The sequence below is a fragment of the Aedes aegypti genome, chromosome 2, assembly GCF_002204515.2.
Source record: "Aedes aegypti strain LVP_AGWG chromosome 2, AaegL5.0 Primary Assembly, whole genome shotgun sequence".
In the NCBI taxonomy this organism is placed as follows: Eukaryota; Metazoa; Arthropoda; class Insecta; order Diptera; family Culicidae; genus Aedes; species Aedes aegypti.
The window spans coordinates 191,332,422-191,347,544 of record NC_035108.1 but is presented as its reverse complement, the minus strand read 5'-3'; positions in this window follow the sequence as shown (position 1 = coordinate 191,347,544).

Below are 15,123 nucleotides of genomic sequence, written 5' to 3'. Positions count from 1 at the left end.
AGCGTACCTTGAATTCCACAAGTCGACGAAAAGGGTGACCAGTTGGACTGTGAGAACTATTAATCCATCACTATTTGTCATTCCGCTAACTAAGTGTTATTGTTACGGGACGGACTAAACGGACTTCGGAAAACCTCTCTAGACGAACTCGTTTTGGCGGAGTAAGCTTCAAGCTACAATTTTAATTTCTTTGTTTTAATTATTTTAGGTTAAGGCCTTTTGGTGCGTCATCACAAAAAGGCTTCTTCTACAATCATAATCATATTGTTATGATAGTATTGATATTTGCAGCATCGATGAAATCTAACTGCTCACCTGATTTTATGGATAATTTATACGAAGAAAAATGCTTCAGGTGGTATTTCACACAAATGTTATTTTTTGTTTGTTTGTTTTTAAAATTTACATGGAAAGGCGACACTACTACTATTACTTCAACGATGATTCTAATAATTCTTTGAGCTACACGCCGCTTCACCTTAACTTACAGTTTTTAGTTTTCTTCTTTCGTTTTCCGTATGTTGTAACTGTTTATTCTTCTGTGTTTTGTGTCTTTCTGTAGATAGTACATTTTAGTTTTTGATAATTCAATTTTAGTTCATTTTTTACTATTTTAACGTGTTTGGGGGGAAAATAAGCTTTTAAGAATAGCAATTGGGTAATTCTCGTGCTTGTGTTGAAATGTTGTGTGGTTTTGTGTTAGCGATAGGCTTCAAAGACAGTGTCAAAGAGATGACAGCAACGTTTAGTCTGCCGTTGCACAATGGACCGAAACGACAATTTAGCCGGAAAAAAGTGTTTTCGCTGTTTTCTTCGATTTTAGACGTTCGATCTCTTCAGAGAAGTTATTCAAAATTGAGTTTTGCATCTTTTAAGAAAAAAGTTGAAGTGGAAATTTTCAAGGATATCGTGGCTCGGGATCTGAAATCGGTGTTGAGCAGCATCAAGCTGAGCGAACGTGGAGTGTACGTTCAAGCTTCAATGCTGGGCTCTCTGGAAGCGCTGTTGGAATTCCTGAGGACATCTAAAATTCCGGTAAGTACTGTGACTGAGTAAGACTATTTTTACCCGTAACGTGGGTAGATCACCTTTTCGTGGTGCGTTACGGGGTAAGATCTACCAATTTGAACCCTAGTCTCATCTTGTTTGTCGGGCTAGGGTAATATGTTTTGGTAATTCAAGGATTCGCGGTACAAAGTCCTTGTTACTGGCAACAGTTTCTGAAAATTAATCTATTTTACCTACCAGATGGTTAAAGACTCGGAATTGGTCAGTCCCGAGACTACACTTGAAGCCAGGATAACAATCATGAGTATTAACTCAACAAGGACTGTAAGTACTGGTAATTAAAGGACTCACGAGAATTCTAATTACTAAACAAATTTTCTAGCTTGATTCGGTTTTGCTGCTAGCATAAAGCCCCTTTTTTCCAGTATTTTTCTGGGACTAAACTAAAAGCGAAACAAGGATGGGACTAGAGTTCCGTTGCATGGTCAAATATCAGTAGTACCGATTTGGTTTCTCAGAAATAGGGCTTCGTGGCCTTGCGGTTAGCGGCGTCAGCCGACTAGGCGTATTATGCCACGGGGTGTGGGTTCGATTCCCGCTCCAGTCGGTGAAAACTTTTCGTCAAACGAAAAATTCATCACTGGGCTACTGGGTGTTTCGTGTTGTCCGTTGCCTAATGTTAGTGATCGTTCAGTCTGTGCAGCCTATGTGTGCTGAAGACGGTGTAAATTGTCTTTAAAAAAAAAAAAAAAAAAAAAAAAAAAAAAAAAAAAAAAAAAAAAAAAAAAAAAAATTAATCGATTATGTTTGCTAAGGGGCGCGCCTTCGCTGAGATGTAAATTTCTATGAAGGGTGATTTTCATGATAGTCGATTTGCAGCAATATCTGAGGAATCAAAACAAGAACTGTACAGAAATCGATGCTTCATTACCTATCAATGGAAATGGAGTAATGCGACATGCACTATACACTAAGGATACGGGTAATGCCACAATAGATCTAAATACTGGTCGCAGTGGAGCATCCGAACAGAGAAAAAAAAAAAGTATATTTTTTAATTTTGGGTAGGCGGGCATAGTGAGCACTTTGCATTATCACAATACGTACACTACCCGTAATAAATATGGACTCACTAAAATAAGTATTGCAACACTCAGCTGAATATTGAATCACCCTGAAAAGTTTCGCATCACCTCAAAACAGGTAATTTCACATTGCTATATCTCGAGATCCTTACGACTTTCAAAGAAGCGATCTTCAGCAAAGGTGCTCAGGGGTTCAAGGACAACCGGAAAGCGAACAGATTAGTTCGTAATTTTGCCGCTAGGTGGCGCTAGTGAGCATGTAAAATTGAGCATTTTTAACTAGTTCTAGCTTGTGATCCATAAGAGATAGAAAGTTCGGGTCTTCGGCAAAATTGCTCAGGGGTTCAAGGAAATCTGAAAAGCGAACAGTTTAGTTCGCGATTTTGCCGCTAGGTGGCACTAGTGATCATGTAAAATTGAGCATTTTAAACTAGTTCTAGCTTGTGACCCATAAGAGATAGAAAGTTCGGGTCTTCGGCAAAGTTGCTCAGGGGCTCAAGGACATCCGGAAAGCGAACAGTTTAGTTCGTGATTTTGCCGCAAGGTGGCATTTCAAACTAGTACAAGCTTATGATTCACAAGAGATAGAAAGTTCGAGTCTTCAGCAAAGTTGCTCAGGGGATCAAGGACTTCCGGAAAGCAAATAGCTTAGTTCACGGTTTTGCCGGTAGGCAGCGTAAAATCTAAAATTGAGCATTTCAAACTAGTTCTAGCTTTTGATCCACAAGAGATAGAAAGTTTGAGTCTTCGGCAAAGTTGTTCAGAAGGTCAAGGACATCCGGAAGACGAACAGTTTGGTAGTAGATTTCGCCGCTAGGTGGTGCTAGTGAGCATATAAACTGAGCATTTTAAACAAGTTCTAGCTTGTGATCCACAAGAGATAGAAAGTTCGAGTCTTCGGTGAAGTTGTTCAGAAGGTAAAGGACATCCAAAAGACAAACAGTTTGGTTTGGCGCTAGTGAGCATTTCAAACTAGTTCAACATTAAGTGAATCAGACCTGAATCACTTGAATATTAAGTGAACCAAACCTGAAATACTTGAATATAGAAAGAAAAAGACATGAACCACTTTAAAATGAGTAAATAAGCTCTGAAGTACTGAGACGTGAATTAGAATAAACCTTAATAATTAAATAACGAGACGAAACAAACCGGAATAATTGTAGTCTGGGTGTATAAATTTGACATGATTTTTGTTTACTCCATATTCAAGTCAAACCTGAATTTCTTGAATATAGAGTGAATCAAACCCGGAAGACATGAATTTAAAGAGAAGCAGACATCAATCACTTGGATATGAAGTCAATCAAACTTGAACCATGAAGAGATTCTGACTTGAATAATTTGAATATGATGAATATGAGTCCTGACTGAGTCACTCGCACATGGAGTAAGTCATACCAGAATCACTAGAATATGAATCAGATATGATACACTTGAATATACATTTGATCGGACCTGCATCACTTTAATTTAATATGATTCCGTCCCTAATCACTTCAACTTCCAAATGCCAAAGGATTTCTGAACAGCATTCTGGAAATTCTATCTTATCAAATTCATAATGTTTAGGTACAGTCATCCCTCCAGAGTAAACTGTTTCCTGGATGCCCTTGACTTCCCAGACAACCAAAATGTACGTATAACGAAATCACCTGGAGGCTTTGTATGTGCAAAATTTCACTTATAAGATGTCGCGAAAAGGCCTTCTACGTACAAAAGTGGAGGCGATATGCGTGCATATATTATGTGATGAATAATAACATACAATGCGAGTATAGAAACATTCTACCGAACAAACCTGTGATCTTATGCGACTTAACTTATGATAACAAATGTTGATTTGACAGCTGCTACGGATTGATTCGACTTACTTTGTACGAGTGTACGGGACGAAACATAATGTACGAATGAACTCAGAAAAGAAGTGTTTTATGCGAGGAAACTCAACAATCTGACGAAGTTATCCACGGTGTTTTGCGTTTTGTAATTAGTATGAAAAAAACGCGACAAAATCGCGAACTAAACTGTTCGCTTTCCGGATGTCCTTGAACCCCTGAGCAACTTTGCCGAAGACCTGAACTTTCTATCTCTTATGGATCACAAGCTAGAACTAGTTAAAAATGCTCAATTTTACATGCTCACTAGCGCCACCTAGCGGCAAAATCGCGAACTAAACTGTTCGCTTTCCGGACGTCCTTGAACCCCTGAGCAACTTTGCCGAAGACCCGAACTTTCTATCTCTTATGGATCACAAGCTAGAACTAGTTTAAAATGCTCAGCTTTACATGCTCACTAGCGCTACCTAGCGGCAAAATCGCGAACCAACCTGTTTGCTTTCCGGATGTCCTTGATCCCCTGAACAACTTTGCTGAAGATCGCTTCATTGCAAGTCGTAAGGATCTCGAGATATAGCAATATGAATTAACCTGTTTTGAGGTGATGCTAAACTTTTTGGGGGTGATTCATTATTCAGCTGTGTGTTGCAATACTTATTTTAGTGAGTCCGTATTTATGACGGGTAGTGTATATTTCCGTTCATTTAATTCAAACTTAATTGTTGATGGTTCAGTATAATCAATACAGGTCGGACTCGATTATCCGGAGACTCGATTATTCGGGATTTGATTATCCGGAATTTTAGACTCGATTATCCGGAATTCGTTTTTTGATGTTCTTGTTTTTCAATTTTTATGCATAAATCTGAGATACAGTGAACTCTCCATAACTCGATATTGAAGGAACCATCGAGTTAGCGAGGTATCGAGTTATAGAACAAAAAACCAGTGCAAACGCGATTCAAGGGACCATCGAGGTAGCCATGAAAACCAACTTTTAATATCACCCCTATTCTTGTTTACGTTCGAATGCTCTTTCGATCGAAAACCGTTTTGCATTCTCGTTTACGCCAGCAAAATCAAGTGGGCCGTGGATTCGAACGAATAGGATTCGATCGAAAGTTGGATACGCCGAAAACAAAAATGAGGGTGTATGGTTCTCTAACTCGATATCGAGAAACGAAATATCGAGTAAGGGAGAGATGACTGTAATTTGGTACAGGTCGGACTCGGTTATCCGGAGACTCGATTATTCGGGGACTCGATTATCTGGGATTCGATTATCCGGAATTTTAGACTCGATTATCCGAAATTTGCTTTTTGATGCTCTTGTTTTTCAATTTTTATGCATTAATCTGGTATCTCCGTCAGTTTGATGAATATTTGAAGTTTTATTTTCTTTTCTAAAGTTTGTGTACGTTTCCGAAAATCCTCAAGCCAGTTCGTGATTATTCAAGTTTGTTTGTTCCGAGATGTGATGTATCAGCCATTCTAAGAACTTCCGCCACACGGATTGTCAGCGCGCTCGTCATTCCTCTTGCACGGTTCCGAGACGACGGAAAGCTTCAGCTGAGAATAGTTGGATCCGGTGAGATCGTTTCAATTGGGTCTCACATGGTTCGTGAGTGCTCGAGGACTATTGATGATCGGATGTTTTTGTTCTGATGAACTCAGAAGCGGCAAGCTGCACAATCAGTTGTCCATTGCTTCTGAGCGTTTTTACGATTGCTGCAAAACGAGGGAGCCAGGTAGTTAGTTTTCTTTTCATTTCAGAGATCGAGTAATGGCGCTATAGCCTAGGCTCTAGAGCCAGGACATACGGGGAAAATACCTATGTTCCATCCCAGGAGAAGGATTGGAAACAACAATGGAGTGCGCAATAACTTTCTTAGCAACGCCACTTCCAACGATTTTGCCTATCTCCCATTGTGGAACGGTTGGTACGGTTGTCCCCGTTTCTTCTTCGCAACACTTCAAAAAATTTCGTCTATCATGTTATTCATTCGTGAATAATCTGATCGCTATAATTTTTCGAATTTTCTTAAAACCACAAGTCTGCACAGTGGGCCTGGCCGTTTTAGTATTTGTATCAAATCACTGATATGCTGCAAATATTAATGCTGGCAAGAAAATACTGGAAGCAATTTAAGTATTTCCAGGATGCTTTTCAATATTGGCTGTGCAAGCACTTAGATTAGATTAGATTAGATTAGATTTTTTGAAAAAAGTTGAATAGGGTGGTACCTGTTTAAGTTTAAATTTTGACTCAAACTTTTTTGTTTGATGAAATTTGTGGCTGCACTCTTCTGCAAACTTTTATAAAATGTTATTTTGAACAACTTTGTCGAAGACACTTTTGATCTAACTCTTCATTTGAGCTAAGTAAATTGATTTTGAAAGTTTTAACTTAGGGCCCAAGTAACCAGTAAGCACGATAATGCGGCACGGTAACAGCATTATATGCGCATATAGGGTAATCATTTGATGCATGTCAGTTTTATATACGCATATAATGCTATTATAATGCCAGAAAAGGCGAAATAGCGTGCCATTATAGTGCCAAGATATAACCGTGATTCTCTGCACCACTTATGCTGATATAAGACCACGTGAGAAACGTCAGTTGTTTTCGCCAGGTTTTTAGGGCGAATATTTTGTGCTTTCGCGTACGCAGCCAAAGAGCTTTCGCGTATGCGGCCAAGCAACTGGTACACGAGGTAAATAAATAAATGAATGAAAACGGAAACCTCTAATAGTATGAAAAAAATGTAATAAAATGATACAGATAGTACTTCTCCGTATCAGACATATTCGTTTTGTAAGTTTTCATCCTTTTGTGGACTTGCAATTGCCACATTTTGATCCTCGTTTTATGATGATGAAATTCCTCATTTTGCGTCTCGAACCTGCGACACCCGTATTGTTGAGTTGTTATCCTGCTCCTTTGCTCCTACGGCCACATACGATGAATAGTGTTGGAAAGAAAAGTGACCAATTTAAAACATCACTTTTCCCCGTCATAAAACCTGCAATTGTAGTAGTGAGAAGATTTATGTTTGACTCCCTCTTGCCACTATATGCAAGCACAAAGCACGTGCTATATCTGTCAAAACACTGAATGACATTTAAACATGCCCTGTATTCGAATATAAAGCCAATATAGTGCTTATTTAATGCCTGTATGCATCAGGCTTAGAAGCATTAATGGTGCTGTAATAGGGTTTCTATGCAGCGGAAGTGCTGTTATAAGGTGTGTAAGTATTTTTGGTGCTATTATAATGCATGTACGCATCTATGATGCTGATTAAGGGCTTATTATTAGTGCTTATGGTTACTTGGGGGTGGACCCAAAAAATCAGTTATTTTGATCTAACTTTTTTATTTTCAGTTTTACGTGAATATGATCTTCAGAAGAATTGCAGAGGAAGTAAAGATACACATTGCTGAACATTGCAAGTTTGTAATTCTTGTGATTTTGAAGTTATAAGCAAATTTAAGTTAAAAACTATGAAATCTTTAGAGGCCCATAACTCATGGAGTTGGTTCGATAAAATTTTTCTTTTAGTGGCAATCGAAAGGCCATACAATAGGCAACTTTTGCAGCAAAAACTGTGAGAACGTAATTTTTGTAAATTGAGAAAATTCACTTCAAAAATACACTTAAAAAACTCGAAATGTGCTAACCGTTAAGTCTCCAGTCATCGTGCGGCCTCCATTCACCGTGCACACATGCAAATTCCTACAGAATATTCATACAATTTTCACAAATTATTCTTTTGACAGCAATACAAGGTAAAACTGATGAAATGAAGTAGTTCTTGTCACAAAACCTAAAAAAACCTAGTTCTAGTAGTCAAAATCATGTGAATTCTGTTTAATAATGGGATTTTTAGAAACCCTTAGTAAAAACGCCAAAAAATCACGTTTTTCATTTTAGCGTTAGGGTATCGAATTTTTCAAAATTTCAATAAATTTTCGCTGTAGATACTTCTAGATACATGTATTTCATCGTATGAACCATAAAATTTTATACAAATTGGAATTTTTTTTATTGTGTTTTAGTCGAAACACAAATGCACGGTGAATGGACCCTTCTTAATATTTATGGTTCCTATTACCGTGCATTAGTGTAAAAGGCTTGAAGTTATTGGGTAATATTTGATTTATTGTTAAGTCGTGAATAAACTACTCAATATTTAATTTTTGAGCGAATACATGAAGACATGGACAAAATCGGTTAAACATTAGAAATAGTGGCAGATATTGTGCTCTGCAAGATAAATCCACGAAACGCGATTATCTGAAAAAGGTTAAAACATTACGGCGCCCATCTGAAATCCACATTCGATGGCGGTGTTATGCGCAGAGGAGAGCCCGCGATACAGACGCAGTATCGAAATGGTTTTGTTTTGAATGTTTGTTTATCTAGATTGTATTATTTTTTTATCGTTTGCCAAAATGAATCCCTTTCTCATGCCCAAACTCCCAGTATTTTCATGTAAAAGTGCATAGGTCTCAATGGCTTCTTTAAAGCAAGTAACATGTTAACATTTCCTTACCGTCCCCAAATCGCATTCGAACGCATCCGGCGCCTCTATTATTTGTTATAATAATGGAAGCACCAATACTTACACATTGAGGATACTACCGGTTGTGAGTAGCGTTTGTTGAATCCCTGTGTGATTACAGTTGTTCTTGCACTAACGGAGTAGCAACTGCGGGCGGTCAATCATGCTCATGCTCAATCAAGTAACGATAATTATACTGTTGTTTTGTTGGGTTATCCTTTTATGTATTTGGATCTATATCCATCAACTTGATAAAACCTCGTCAACAATATATCGCCAATTCACTCGGTTCATGGCCGTCACTCTCCATCCTCGACTTCGACCTACGCTAAAATTTAATACTAGGTTCGAATACAATTTATAAACCTGCAGATCAAGTAATAGGGTTGAACTATTTAAATTTTCATTTTGTAAATAACTCTGTGTTTGAGAGCCTTGAATGTAGGAACTTAAGAGACCTTTAGCTTGTAAAAAAGATACCAAAAAGAGACTGAAAATGAACTAAACAGGAAACAGAAAAACAAAACTCAATCTAAAACGAACCAGAAGATAAAAGTTTGAATACAGCCAAGGGCTGAAAGTCTCGTTAATAAAGACAATTCATTCATTCATATAAGTTCGATTCTTTATCATAGAATCAGGCAAGACATTTCTCTTTTTTGTTACTCCTCGTTTGAAAACCATTTTTTCGACGAGGAATAACAAGAATACAACCAGAATTTCTCTAAGAATCACCATAGAAATTACCTAAGAGATTCAATCTGGGTTTGCTCCAAAGATTCTTTTAGATGTCTTCAGGATTTGATTCGGTGATTGTTCCATCGATTTTGTTAGTAAGAACTGTAGGATTCGGTTGAAAGATTAGTGGAAAAATACCTGGATGAACGCCTTGTAGTCCTTGGGAAAAAATCAGGTTAATCCCTGAGAAAATTACTAGAAGTAGTATCATTGGAGTGCTCAAGGATTTCGTGGCGAAAAATCTAGAGAAAACGTTTAAGCACCCCTGGAGCAATCGCTGAAAGAAAAACATCTAGAAAAATGATCTATAAGTTCCTGAAAGTATTTCAGATGAAATGTTTGAACAAATCACTAAAAGATTTCTTGAAGTTTCTGAATAACAGCGTTGAAGTCTTTAATTTTTTTTTCTTGAGCCTTTAGAATTTTGCATCAGGATTCACTGCAATCAGAATAAGGAAAAAAAACTCCAGAGACTATTTTGATTAAAATAGAGACCTAAAAGACCATTAAAAACATAGACTTTTTATGTACATTCATTAAAATAGAGACCAAATCTCTAGAAAAAGACCTGCCATTACACCAATAGGCACAACCAAATATTAATTATTTTCAAACTAAAGTTTAGGTTGAATATTGCGCAAACACAATTTTAGTATGCCGCAACCTTGTACGGTGGTTAAAACAAACAATTCTCTTGGTGGTTTATTTTGAGCCTTCACATATAAAATCAACAAAATTTTGATAGATACAAACTAGAAAATAGTTGTTCCGATTGACATTTGTAGAAACAACCAGAAGTTTGGTTAGTCGCAATCGAATTTATTGTTTAAAATTAACAATATAATAGCTGTTGTTAAGTTCACTGTTTTGAATTTTTGCTTTTCTATTTTTCAATCACAAAATAAGCACAACATATAAAACATTTTATTCAAGTATTTTTCTCAAAAATTGGGTTAAGATTATTATAAAAGAGTTCAAATAGTTTCAAATTATTATTAAAACCAAAGTGGCATTCATAACCATCAGAGCACGCAAAAAGGTTTTGCTTTGCACTCCGTGTGCGTTATTTAATTGGAGTTTTCAATGTCTATCTGAAATTAAAACTTAATAATGGATATTAGGGATAAACTGATGCAAATGGATTTAATAAATACCTATCTATGTTCTGAATAAAACGGAAGAAGCAACAGCAACACTCGTTGTCATGATAATGGTTTACTCTTTGATGGTAACTACTAGAATCAGTTCCATTTATGCTTACTTCGTTGGCTTGGGAGCAAATTAACCAATAAGTTTGGAAAAACATCTACCTAAATTTTATTAAAAGCAATGCAACATTTTTTTTTTTTTTTTGAAACAAAAAGCGTGGTAGCACAGACAAACAGACGTCACACTCTCATCCTTGTCCATCGACCACCTTTTTAACGGTCGATTCAAATAAATTGTAGGTGGCCAATCCATCACCTGCAGCGCTCGCATCGTTTTTGTTCGCGTTTGACGTTTACACACTACCGCCATCTGTTGGCCCATCGGCCAAACACACCGATTTTAGCATTGGGCGTACATGTTCTCTTGACTATGATTTTGATCGCGATTTGTTCTAAGTGTTACGTCTGTTTGTCTGTGGTGGTAGTTCAAAACAAACAAAAATTTATTAAAAACAACATTATTCCTTAGGTTATATGTTCACTACATATCAAGTTTGTTTCATTGAAAATGTTTACTTCGAATCAACAAAAATACAATTTAGCACAACCGAATTTCGGCCTTAAATTTCAACCAACGAAATGATTGTTGCAAACTAATGCCATTTTCCTCCGTGTGCCTCGACTGTTGAGTCTAACTCTTCGCATGACACCTCCAAGCGCAATAATAAGCAACAGTCACTAAAATCTATCTCCTTGTCATTGTCCCCGTCAGGATTCAAACGAACTATAGTGTTCACCCGAGATCATCACGCAGTTTTGCACACCGCCCATCGTTGCCTTAATCAATCTTATGTGCTTCCCGGGAAAGCTGTTCTCGTCCATGATCTTCCTTAGCTCTACACGATCAATACTGTCGTATGCTACTTTCAAATCGATGAACAGGTGGTGCATAGGGACGTGAAATTCACGGCATTTCTGAAGTATTTGCCGCACGGAAAAGATCTGGTCTATTTTCGAGCGGCCGTCGATGAAACCTACTGGATAACTTCCCACGAACTCGTTTGCTATTGATGATAGACGACGGAAGATAATCTGGGATCGCACTTTGTAAGAGGCATGTAGGATAGCATTGTCCGATAGTTTTCACACTCCAGTTTGTCGCCCTTTGTAAATGAGACATTTAACGCCTTGCTTCCCATCCTGCTGTCCCGTTTCCCAGATTCTGACTATCAGCCGATGCAGGAAAGCAGCCATCCCCTCCGGGCCCATCTGGATGAGTTGGACTCCTATCCATCCTTGCCAGCGGCTTTGTTGTTCTTGAGTTGCTGAATGGCATCCTTTCTCACGATGGGGGGTGAGAGCTGGTTGGTTTCCACTGTCCGCTGTACTGGCGCAGCCATCACCTTCACTGTCCTGACCTTCTCTGCCTGTATCAACTGGGCCATTCAGGTGTTCATCGTAGTGGTGCTTCCACCTTTCGATCACCTCACGTCTGTCCGTCAAGATGCTTCCAACCTTATCCCTGCAGATTTCAGCTCGCGGCATGAAGCCTTTGCGGGATGCGTTGAGCTTTAGATAGAACTTCCGCGTTTCTTGAGAACGGTACAGCAACTCCATCTTTTAGCATCCCACCTCTACTAGGCGGCGCTATTTGTTTCGGAATAGTCGGGTTTGATGTTTCCGCTTCAGTCGGTATCGTTCCACGTTTTGCCGCGTACCATGCTGCAGCATTGCAACCCGCGCTGCATCATTCTCTTCCAAAACCTCCAGGCACTCCTCGTCGAACCAATCGTTTCTTGAACTCCGTTCCACGTATCCGACAATGCTTCCGGCAGCGTCGTTAATGGTTGCTTTGACTATCCTCCTGCAGTCCTTAAGAGGGGCCCCATCGAGCTCGCCCTCATTCGGCAACGCGCTTCAAGATACTGCGCGTACGCATTGGCGACATCCGGTTGTTTCAGTCGCGCTAGATTGTATCGGTACCGTGCATCTTTAATGACGGATAGCCTAGGGCGCAGTTTTACCATTACCAGGTAGTGGTCAGAGTCAATGTTAGCGCCACGATAGGTTCTGACGTCGGTAATGTCGTAGAAGTACAGTCCATCGTTCAAAATGTGGTCGCTTTGCGATTTTGTCTGCTGAGGTGATCTCCAGGTGTACCGAAACGATACGGGAGACTAAACTGGAAATAGGTGTTACCTGGGAGGGAGAAACCAATACAAAATTTCTGTACGTCATAGTGAGCCGAGATTCCGCTGTCACGAACTTTCACTGTGAGCCCAGATCTCAAACATTGGACTAACATGAAAAAAGCGCGTAACTAATTAAAACACATTTTCGTATTTCTTCAAAAGTGATAAAAATCGAATAAAAATCAATTCATGCACACAATGCAAGTAATGTCACGTAAGCACCATTTAATCTGATTGAACATAAAGCATTGAAAAACGCGTCGTTCTACTTTTTCCAATGAAAATGAATATTTAGTGCATAGAAAACTGTGGCCCTTTTTTCATGTTTGTCAGGAAAGATCGAAGGTGCACAACAAAAGGAAACTACCGATTTTCTCGAAGCCTGCCTTGATTTTTGTTGGCATACTGGAGTTATCTTGCAGTTCAAAATAACGTTGTCTTATATTTCGTGTGTAGTATCGGTGCCTCCCTCCCAGGGTGCTACGAATGGCCATTAGTGTGGGACAAAATTTAGAATCTCGCTCCAGTCCACTTTTTGTATTGCATTTAGGTTCCATAACAACTGTGCAAAATTTCAGCTCGATCAGAGAAACTATATTTTAGCGCCAGCCGTTCAAAGTTTGTATGGGATTTACTATGGGAAAACTTACTTTTACAAAGAAAAATCGCCAGAGGTCACCCATTGACCTCTATAAAAATTCTGAACACAGACCTCGATATGTATTCTCACGATGAAGAATATTGCCGAAGACCGCGAAACAATCTGACACTTGTGAAAAAAGTTATTCAATAAAAACCTATTAGCAAGGCGACGTTTTTTGTTTCTGTTCGGAACATAAACCACTGCGACCAAGATTTGATCTATTGTAGTATATCCCGCGTCCTTTGTTTAGTGCATGTCGTGTTACCTTATCACTATTGAGAAGTGATAAAATATTCGGTTTTCTTACAGTTGTAATTCCTAACTTGATCACAGGAAAGGATTCTAATTGAAAGGTTCCGCTATTTATACCCTCTGAAGAATGTGGTGGGTACACTCTCCACAGGTGCGCCCCTTTATCAGTCAAAATCGGATCCCTTGATAAAGCCAAGAAATTGCACCGATATTGTCCATGCATCAGAATCCTAGTCCTTACTTCTTCAAATTAGAGAACCAAATAAATAAAAGTTTAGAAAATAAATTGTTGTATTCGACTCATTTTTTTTCCTTGTCTTAAGATCATTCTCGGCAACCGGGTAAACCGAGACTTGTCACTTTCAACAAGGTTTACAATTGTAATAAGGACTAAAAATGTTCCTTTGATTACTATAATATCCTGTTCTCTTTGTTTGAAGCAGTCAGGACTAGGGTTCACTGGTAGATCTTTACCCCATAACGCACCACGAAAAGGTGATCTACCCGCGTTATGGGTCAAGGCGACGTTGGTTTACACGTAAAGGAATAACAATAATAACAAAATCGACCAAATTTCCGAATAGTCTATGCTTCAATAACTTTTTTCACAAGCATCGGATCATAGAATTTTCATAGAGGATAATGGGCGATCTCTGCCGATTTTTCTTTGCCAAAGTAAGTTTACCCATAGTAAATCCCATACAAACTTTGAACGGCTGACGCTAAAATATAGTTTCACCGATTGAGTTGAAATTTTACATGATTGTTTTGGGGCCCAAATGACATCCAAAAAGTGCACTGGAGCGAGATTTATTTTTTTTTTCATATATCCGTGTCCCAGGCTAATGGCCATATTCTTTGAGGAGGCAAAATCTATCAGTCGTAGACCGTTCTCGTTCGTCAGCCAATAAACGCTGAACTTTCGTATCATCGGTCTGAACTCCTCTTCCTATTATTCTTGCGTCTCCAGAGTGATTTCTTTCTCAGTAAGTCTGTATGCGCTGAGTGAAGCTGAAAATAATCCACTTTGGCTGCGCAGTCGAGGATGAAGGATCATCCTCAAATCAGTAAAATATGTATGACTGCACATTTAATCGTCACAACATAAAGTAAATATGATTTTTCAACAATCTATGAATGGTTCGTCACTGTGAGTGTCAGCATAAACATTATTTATGTTTTACATTATATTTTTTCAAAACATCGCTTCACTTTTACTTCAATTTTACTAATTAAGAGAGGACTTTAAATGGATCGCCACTGTAAGAGTTGGTATAAGAGTGTCCTGTGATGGTCCAGCCAATAGTTTTTTTATTCTTTTTCATATGAGTAAAATATGATATAAAAAATGACACGCTTTCGTCCTGAAAGCTGTAGAAATGTTGCGTTTAGCTATTTGTTCAACAAACTTTGAATTTTTCGTCGCTTCACGTGTCGACATTATTCTCTACAACTTGTATTTTTTTATATGAATTGAAAACAGTGTTTGGATTTTGATCCGAATAAGCCGATCGAACCACATTCGGAGAGTGTAACAGTTCGTGGCACATCGCATTCGGAGAGCCCTAGGAATGTAAACATTCACTCTCTCGTTTGGTACGTGGCACGAGAGCGTTCAAGAGCAACAACTCTCATAGACTGCAGCAGTATC